This window comes from Henckelia pumila, chromosome 1, assembly GCF_033568475.1.
Source record: "Henckelia pumila isolate YLH828 chromosome 1, ASM3356847v2, whole genome shotgun sequence".
Classification (NCBI taxonomy): domain Eukaryota; kingdom Viridiplantae; phylum Streptophyta; class Magnoliopsida; order Lamiales; family Gesneriaceae; genus Henckelia; species Henckelia pumila.
In genome coordinates, this window is record NC_133120.1 from 70737482 (window position 1) to 70747366 (window position 9885).

Sequence of the window (9885 nt, forward strand, 5' to 3'; positions counted from 1 at the left end):
GATTTGGTGCTCCCTCACAAAAATATGTTGATAACTTTGTTGAATGTATGTCTTCTACATTTGAAATGAGTGTGGTAGGTGAATTTAGTTTCTTCTTGGACTGCAAATCAAGTAATGAAATTTTTATGTGTCAAATTAAGTACACAAAAGGTTTAATAAATAAATTCTATAATGAACATGCTAAGAACATGAAAACTCCCATGGATCCTAGTGAAAAATTGTGTAAGGATGATGTTTCTTCAGTTGTTGAAAACACACTATATTGCAACGTCATTGGCAGTCTTCTCTAATCAAACACAAGTCATCCTGGCATAATATTTAGTGTATGTTTATGTGAGAGATATCAAGAAAATTCTAAGATCCTCACTTGAAGGTTGTGAAATGTATCTTAAAATAACTCTAGATCTAGGATTATGGTACAGTGAGAAAATTAATACCAAATTAGTGGGGCTTAGTGATGCTGATTGGGTTTGAGGTTTAGATGATAGGAAAAGCAATACGGGAGAATGTTTCTACCTTGGAAATAACTTAGTGTCATGGTACAGTAGGAAGAAAAATTGTGTGTGTGTAATGACCCAAATTTATCTTCATTGAATTTATTTGAGATAATCGAATATTATAGAATTCGAGGGCCGATTTGATATTTGATCGGGGGTTGTTTTGCAATTTGCAAAATTTCAAGGTCTAAAGTGCGATTTTTGGTCTTTGACTTGGTCTTTATTTTGTATTCTTGACTAGACTTCCTTCTTCATTTCCTTTCTTCTCCATCGGTTTCTCCCTCCATTGAAGACAAGAAGCGAGATCTTCAAGCTTTTGATCCTCCAGTTTTGCTCGATCCGTCCAGCAGAAATTAAATCCTAAGGTGTATTCGCGATCCCGTCATCGAAGGATTCGTTATATCGTAAGTATCTCTTCGATCAGTATACTTCAATTTTGGGATGTTGTTGGAATCGAATCATTTTTGGATATGTCGTGCTTGAGCTAGCATATATCGTTAATTCTCAGTCAGATAAGAAAATAAACATCCTTCGGAATTGTTATGAATTTTTGAGTGATTTTCGAAAATATGGGTATTGAGATTTGTTGGTTTTGAGTTGATTTTAATGAGAATGAAGTTGTATTGAGTTGTTTATGATTTATATGCTGAGTTGTGGTTTTTCGGTTGATCAAAATATAACCGTTATGCCGCCGATTTGAGTTTTGGGATATCGGTTGATTTGAATTGTTTGAGTCGTACTTCGATCGAGTTTGAATGTCGATATTTATCTATATTGCTTCATTTTAGATTGGTTTTAAGGTCGTTGAGTTGGAGTTGCAGAATTCGATTCAATACAGAGATTGAAGCCGGTATAGTATAGATTCTTTATTATCGATTGTCTTGGATTCGAATGAGTTTTGATATGGGATTATCATTGTTTATCCATATTTGGAGCACTTGGATTTATCGAGAAAGGTATAAGACGACATCTACTTGAATGGGACGAATACTCGAATCCGAATTGATTTCGAGTTTTTCCAAAGGAATCACATACTTGCATGTTATTTGAACTATTTGAACTTATTTGAATAAGTGATTATTTGCACATGCATTCATATTGAGCCAATTGATTCTCTTTCATTTTGAATTAGACGTTTTGGGGATTATAGTCGAGTGACATTGGTCGTCGATTAGTACTCTAATGGCCCGATCAACTTTCTATAGTTGCTCCAGAGTTTAGAGGATTAAAATATGCATCGTCCACCTCGAATGGGAGAGTCGGTGTGATAGTTGTAGTATTTTGTCTTTGGGATCCCAACCGTTGAATTAAAGAACCGAATTACCTTTTGATTATCCGATTTTGATAATCTCAAATTAAAAAAGGCATGCATCTCATTTATAGTTCTTCTTGAATTATATGGTTGTTGTATATATCATGATTTGATATATGTTTGTATTGCATGTTATGTCTCTTTTAATGGGAATATTATTCTCACCGGATTATTCCGCTGTTGTCTTGTCTTTTTATGTGTGTTCGGCAACAGGTGGGGCAGGACCGAGTCAGAGATCGCATGTCTAGATGGGATGCGATTATAGAGTGTGGACTTGGTGTTTTAGAAATCGAATTTGTAATTCGAACTCGATATGTATTTTGTATTGGAAACCTAGAATCGAAGCATGTTCTACTAGTTTGAATAAATTTACAACTCTAGAACTATCATGTATTGCATTTTGTTGAATTGAGGTTGTGATGTATGTTTTTAGAACATGATTTGAAGTTGTTTTAGCATGGAAATTTGATCTGTCTAGCTTTTTTATTTTTGCTGGTATAGCAAGGCACGGACCCCGTGCAAGGGTCCGGACATACTCTGCCTCCATTCTTTGAGTTGTGTTTGACTTGCACGGACCCCGTGCCACCTCCGTGTATATGTCCGTGTGATGTTTGGTTGAGGCAGTAAGTTGAGTTTTTGTGCATTTTGTGCACGGACCCAGGCACGGGGTCCGTGTCCTTGTAACCTTCGAAACTTTGGCTCCATCTTAATGCACGGACCCGAGCACAAAGGGCGCACGGGGTCTGTGCATGCTTTTTTTAAAAAAAAAAATTACTTGTTTTCTTCCTCGACTTTTTTTTTTATTGATTGAATGATTAATTCTTGATTATCTGATTAGAATCGAGTTCCTCACATTAAGTGGTATCAGAGCGATAAAAAAAATTACTTGTTTTTTACTAATCAGAAACTTAAGCACGTAATTAAATTAAATAGATAAACACAATCAGAGTAAACTGTGAAAACTTAATCAAATACTAGCCCGACAGTATATAACCAAAACAAAAACCCAATAAATACAATTATACAATCCAATTGAATAAAACAAATTCCACAAATAACTTAAACTAAAACCTCCGTTACCGCTCCTAGTCCCTGGTCACCGACCAAACATTGGTCTAGCTCCTGGTCGACCTGCAATCCTGTCTCCTCGAATGAGGTGTCCATGGTAAAAGTATGGACGTGAGAGCTAACGTGCATTAAGTAAATATGAGTATACAAGTTTATGCAATGCATGCAATCATGTTACATGAATGATTTGGAAAACAAGGATCAAACTATGGAACATCATGCTTAGAATGTAGGCAACACCAGTATGCACACGCTGCTTCGAAGATCCAATGGATGGCACACATACTGAACCCCATCTTGGACTATCACCATCCTTTCTAACCGCACACACTGCTCCATAGATCTAGTGGGTGTCACACGGTACCCGATCATAAAAGAAAAACTGGGGCTGAACGAACCTAAACACAATTGGCTATCTCGAAAGGATAACGAGCTCAACATGGTATACCAATGACACATACATGAACATCAATAGTATAAACATGCATAACATGACAAGTAATAATGCAACACATAATAATGTAACACATAAACATGCATACTTTGCTGGATCTTAGTCTGTATTTATATACCTCAACTTATTGGTCTATCACCACAACTGTCTACAGCCCAAGCTTACAAGTCACGTGAATACAATATAAATATAACTTATCTAAAAGTCTTAACTATAATAATAGCTACTCTCAATAACTAATAGGGATCCAATTCTATTACTTTATCTATCGTCAACCCGCTAATGTTGAGATCCCAAAACTTGAGCACATCTCCACTACAAGCCCATTAACCTCCTGCTATTGCCCGACCTTGAGAATAAGGTTTGAAACACTCAAAAATATACACTAACACACAAAAGCATACCTCAAACACATACTTAGTGTGAGGACCGCACGACCTTTTTTGGGAATGATCAGAAGATCCGATCCCTGTTCGAAAAGTCCGAACTCCTGCATACAGTGATGTGTCAACATAATTTTGACATCTCAGTGGACAACTGCATTCAGAAGGTCCGATCTCCCACATGTTGGTGCACTCTTGACACCTCACAAACTGCATGACCTAACTCCTCTTCGGAACGTCCGATCTTATATTCGGATGGTCCAAACTTTTCCTCTACTTTTGGACTCAATTCAATGAATCCGATCATTTTGGAGCTTCCGATCTCTTATTCGGATGGTTCGATACTTATTTTCTTATTTCTGAACTATTTAATCACATGGTTAGTTTAAATAGTGATCTCTTAATCATATTTTACCATTTAATCTCGTAAAATGGAAATATGTTTACTAAAACTGTTAAAGATACTCAAAGATAACACTTGTTCAAAGTGTCGGTTGAAGAGTTGATCGTTCGTCTTGTTTTCGGTTTTCACAGAATTTGTATATGGGGTTATTTGGGTAATTTGCGTCACCTCACCTGTGAGACCTCGGTTCTAAACAACTAATCTCAGATTAAACAATAATTAAGCATACAAGATCCAAGATTAAAAGCAATATAAGAAAGATTTTTTTTTTTAAAAGACATGCCCGGACCCCGTGCACACATCCGTGCACGGGTCCGTGCATTTAACTAAAGCACACACGGACTCCGCACCACCTCCGTGTCCGGGTCCGTGCTTAAACATTGCACTAAAAACCTGAGTTTCTGTCCAACCACACGGACCCTCACCCGGAGGTGGCATGGGATCCGTGCGCTCGAAACAAAGACATACTCCAAAGCTTGCGAGGGGACGCGGACCCTTGCACGAACGTGGCATGGGGTCCGTGCCCTGTTGCACCAGCAAAAGAAAAGGGCATGACAGATACAAAAACCATGCTAACACAATCCAATTCTTCCATTCCACAATGCTAAAAACTCAATACAACATGCATAAAGAGTACAAGGTAGGTCTAGAGTTGTACATTATTCAAACCAGTAGAACATGCATTGGTTCTAGATTACAAATACAAAACAAGTTTGAATTACAATTCGACTTCTAAAAAGACCGAGTCCTCACTTCTACTCAACTCAACCCCTAGCATGCTGCCTCTGACTTGATCCTGCCCCACCTGTCGCCAAGTACACATACAAAACAAAGCAACAGCCGGATAATTTTGGTGAGAATGATATTCCCAGTAAAAGCAACATAACAAGCAATAAAAGTAATATATCAACAACATGCTTTCAAGACAACATAATCAAGTTAAGACGAATGAAATGTATGTCTTTAAAAATGGGATATCAACTCTGATAAACAAGAGATTGCTGCTATGCTTTTGCGATCCCGAGGATGAGATCACGTAACGACTCACCGACTCTCCCAATCGAGGTGGTGCCACGTATCCCAATCCCCTAGACTTTGGTGCGACTATAAGAAGTATGCTGACACTAGGTGAACTTCTACAACCCAGGCCACTCGCAGTATAGCCCCCAAAACGTCTAAACAAAAAGGGTCGTTCTGCCCGCTGAAATCAAAGGTTTGGCTCAAGATGAATGCATAAGAAATACATAAAGCATTAAGCCATATAACAAAATCTCAATCAACAAAATACAAGTCCCACATTCTAGAACAAGTATTGATGCAAGTATGTGATTTAAGGAAAACTCAAGAACCAACTATCTCGAGTGTGCTATCCTGCTAAAACGATGACTGCTTGTACCTTTCGATACGAATAGCTCCAACTCCGGATAAGCTACAATAAAAGGTTATATAAAAAACTATACAACCTAAACAACAACATCGCTCAAGGTAAACTCTTTACCGCTCTTCGTCCAACTCTTCGACGATCGACTTCTGCTAACTCTGGGCTTGACAAACTTCAAACGAATCTGTACGGAGGCTTATTATCAACAACGACGAACAAACCCAATGCCAAAGTTCTACAATTCAAACGGTTCAAAAATCCCAAAACTCAAACCGGCGGCATAACAGCTATAAACTGAACAAATCGGAAACGTAGACAGCAGTACATCATTGCAAACAACTCAATTCAATGCTAAAACAAAAAGAACAAAACAAATCCAACACATCTCAAAATCCCCATTTTCGAATTAGGCTTCAAAAAATCATAACAATTCCGAACGACGCTCGATTTCAAAACTGACTGAGAATAAACGATAAGAACTCGTTCAAGAACAAAATAACTAAAACTCAATCGATTCTAACAACATCCGAAAATAAAAGTGCAATTGATCGAAGAAAAACTTACTATAGAACGAAGCTCTCGCTGCCGTGATCGCTAATATGCCTTCAGATTAAAATTCTAACGGACGGATCGAGCAGAAACCGGGATTGGAAAGCTTGAAAGAGGCGTTTCCCAAGCTTCCATGGAGAATCACGTTTGGAAGGGAAGGGTGAAGAATAATTCAAGCTCAAAAAGTTGTAGATAATATATAAAATCTCATATTTGCATTTTAGTCCCTGAAAAATCCAAAAATTACAAAATATACCCTGATAAAAAACAAGTCGGCTCTTGAACTCTGTAATCTCCTATTATCTCAAATAAACTCAATTAAGATAAATTTGGGACGTTACAATTCCCCCCCCCCCCCCCCTCTATGAAGAGATTTCGTCCTCGAAATCAATAAGAGTCAATCACATAAGATAGAATAAAGAACAAAGGACAGTAAGAAGAACTCACGTCATACGAATAGCTCAGAAAAACGTTGTCTCGTGTCAGATTCTGTCTCCCAAGTTTCTTCCTTGACTCCGTGACGGCTCCACTGCACTTTCACCAAAGGAATCGACTTAGTTCTGAGCTGCCTCTCCTTTCGGTCAAGGATCTGAATCGGTCACTCAAAGTAGCTCAGAGTCTCGTCAAGCTCGGCTTTGTCAGGCTAAAGAATATGAGAAGGATCTGGATGATACTTTCGCAACATAGAAACATGAAAAACGTCGTGAATACCAGATAAAGACGGAGAAAGTGCAAGTCTGTAGGCAAGATCTCCTAACTTCTCGAGAATCTCATACGGTCCGATGAATCTTGGAGATAACTTATCTCTCTTTCCAAATCTAACAGTGCCTCTGAAAGGAGAAATTTTCAAGAATACTCGGTCTCCCTGATCGAAACTCAGAGGTCTGCGTCTGATATTCGCATACTTCGCCTGTCTATCCTGAGCTGACTTCATTCTCGACTGAATGATCTTTACTTGCTCTGCCATATCTCGAAGCATATCCGGTCCCAAATCAGGTGACATGGACACATCATCCCAAAACAAAGGAGATCGGCACTTCTTACCGTACAAAGCCTCAAAAGGCGCCATACCGATACTCGCTTGATAACTGTTGTGGTAAAAAAACTCGACAAGAGGCAAATAATCCTTCCAACTAGTGCCAAAGTCTAGCACTACTGCTCGAAGCATATCCTCTAACGTCTGGATAGTCCGCTCTGGCTGTCCGTCGGTCTGAGGATGATAAGTTGTACTCAGATGCAATCGAGTACCAAGTTCCTCTTGAAGACTGAGCCAAAAGTGCTAAGTGAATCTAGGGTCTCGGTCTGATACGATCAACTTCGGCACACCATGCAATCTCACAACGTTGCTAACATGCAAGTCAGTCATCTGATCGTGACGATACGTTATCCTGTACGAAATAAAGCAATCAGACTTTGTCAATCTGTCGATCACTACCCAAATAGCATCGCATTCTCGAACCGATCGTGGTAGTTTCGTGACAAAATCCATCGAAATATAATTCCACTTCCATTCAGGAACAGATAGACTGTGCAACATACCACCGGGTCACTTCCTCTATGCTTTCACTTGCTGACAGTTCAAACATCGGGATACAAATCTCGCAACATCGCTTTTCATCTTCTTCCACCAAACTGATTCTTCAGATCGTTGTACATCTTACGGCCTCCAGGATGAATACTGAACCGACTGCAATGAGCCTCTCGGAGAATACGCTGCCTCAACTCCGAAATATCAGGCACAACAATACGGTTATTCACAAACAAAACATCATCTCTAACCTGGAATTCAGACTGATGTCCAGATCTGACTTTATCTACTGAAATATGAGTGCTCGGATCAGACTTCTGTACTTCTTTGATCAAAATAAATAACTCTAGCTCGGCTTGAATAAGAAATACTCTGATAGTCTTCCTATCTGTTTCAAACTCCAAACCAGAAGTGCAACAATCATCATTTAGCTGAGAAACACCGATATTATAAAGAGATAAAGAACAAAGCTTTTGGCTCAAGGCATCTGCAACTGCATTGGACTTTCCTGGGTAATACTTGATTTCACAGTCGAAATCCTTCAACAGATCTAACCATCTTCTCTGTCTCATATTCAGCTCTGCCTGTGAAAACAAATACTTAAGGCTCTTATGATCAGAAAATATCTCGAAAGACTCACCAAATAGATAGTGACGCCAGATCTTCAAAGCAAATACAATCGCAGCGAGTTCAAGATCATGAACCGGATAACGAGTCTCGTGCGGCTTCAACTGCCTTGATGCATACGCTATCACATTATTATGCTGCATAAGAACACATCCCAAGCCTTAGTTAGAAGCATCACAATAAATGGTTAAACCTACAGTACCTGATGGAATAGAAAGGATCGGAGCACTGGTCAGTCTCTTCTTCAGATCAACAAAACTAGCCTCACAATCTGCAGTCCAGATAAAAGGTGCATTCTTCTGAGTCAGCTGGGTAATCGGCTTGACAATAGATGAGAATCCCTCGATGAATCAGCGATAATAACCAGCTAAACCCATAAAGCTTCGGATCTCAGACACTGATGCCGGTCTAGAACAATTCATAACCGCTTCGATCTTGCTGGGATCAACAGAAATCCCATCTCCTGAAATAATGTGACCGAGGAGGACAACTTGATCCAACCAGAATTCACACTTAGATAGCTTGGCAAAAAACTGCTCAACCCGCAAAATCTGCAAGACGATCCTCAAATGCTCTGCATGGTCAGTACGGTTCTTCGAATAGATAAGAATATCATCGATGAGGATAATAACAAACTCATCCAAATAACGGTGAAAGATACGGTTCATCAAACCCATATAAACCGCTGGAGAATTAGTCAAACCAAACGGTATGACTATAAACTCGAAATGACAATATTTCGTTCTGAATGTGGTCTTAGGAACATCTTCCTCACGCACTCTCAGCTGATGATATCCCGACCTCAGATCAATCTTCGAATAGACAGAAGAACCCTGCAGCTGATCAAAAAGGTCTTCTATTCGGGGTAAAGGATATCTGTTCTTTACCGTAGACTAATTCAGTTGACGGTAATCAATACAGAGCCGCATAGATCCATATTTCTTCCGAACAAACAAAACAGGAGCTGTAGTGACCCTTACCCGGATCACCTACTAAACAGAACTTAGACATGCAATTAACTTAATAAATAGATATCAGAATAAACTGCGAAAACATTACTAAAATTACAATCCCAAGGCAAGGAATATGTAAATACCCAAAAATAATACAACCAAATCGAATAGCTGTATCAATCCAATAACAACAGAAATAAAACCTAGGCGAAGCTCCAGCTGACCAACCACTGCCTAGCCCCTCTTGGATCCACCCGCCTCATCCAATTGCAAACCTGCCCCATGGAATAGGGTGTCCAGAAATACAGAGTACGAGACGTGAGAATAAAATGCTCAGTACGAGAGTATGAGTATACATGCATGCAAAGTGAACTCCCTATAAACTTGAGGTCAAGGATCAGATAACAGAGACAGACCGGGCCCTGGTATGTAGCACGCTGTGCCGTCGCTTCAGGAGGTGGCTCCCATACCATAATACCAGTGGATATGCCGGACCCAAATCGATGGAAGTCCAACCACTAACAGGATAGGGAAAAAACCCTACTAACAGACATCTCGAAGGAGATAGCTCAGTATGCAAATGAATGCAGCATAAATCAATGACATATAAACCATGCAGTCACATAATACATGCATACTCAGTCAGGATATCTCGAACAGTTTTTTGTACCTCAAATCAGTGCAAGCTCTACCAACTCTAGGTCCACGCCTATAGTCTTCTCTACACTGC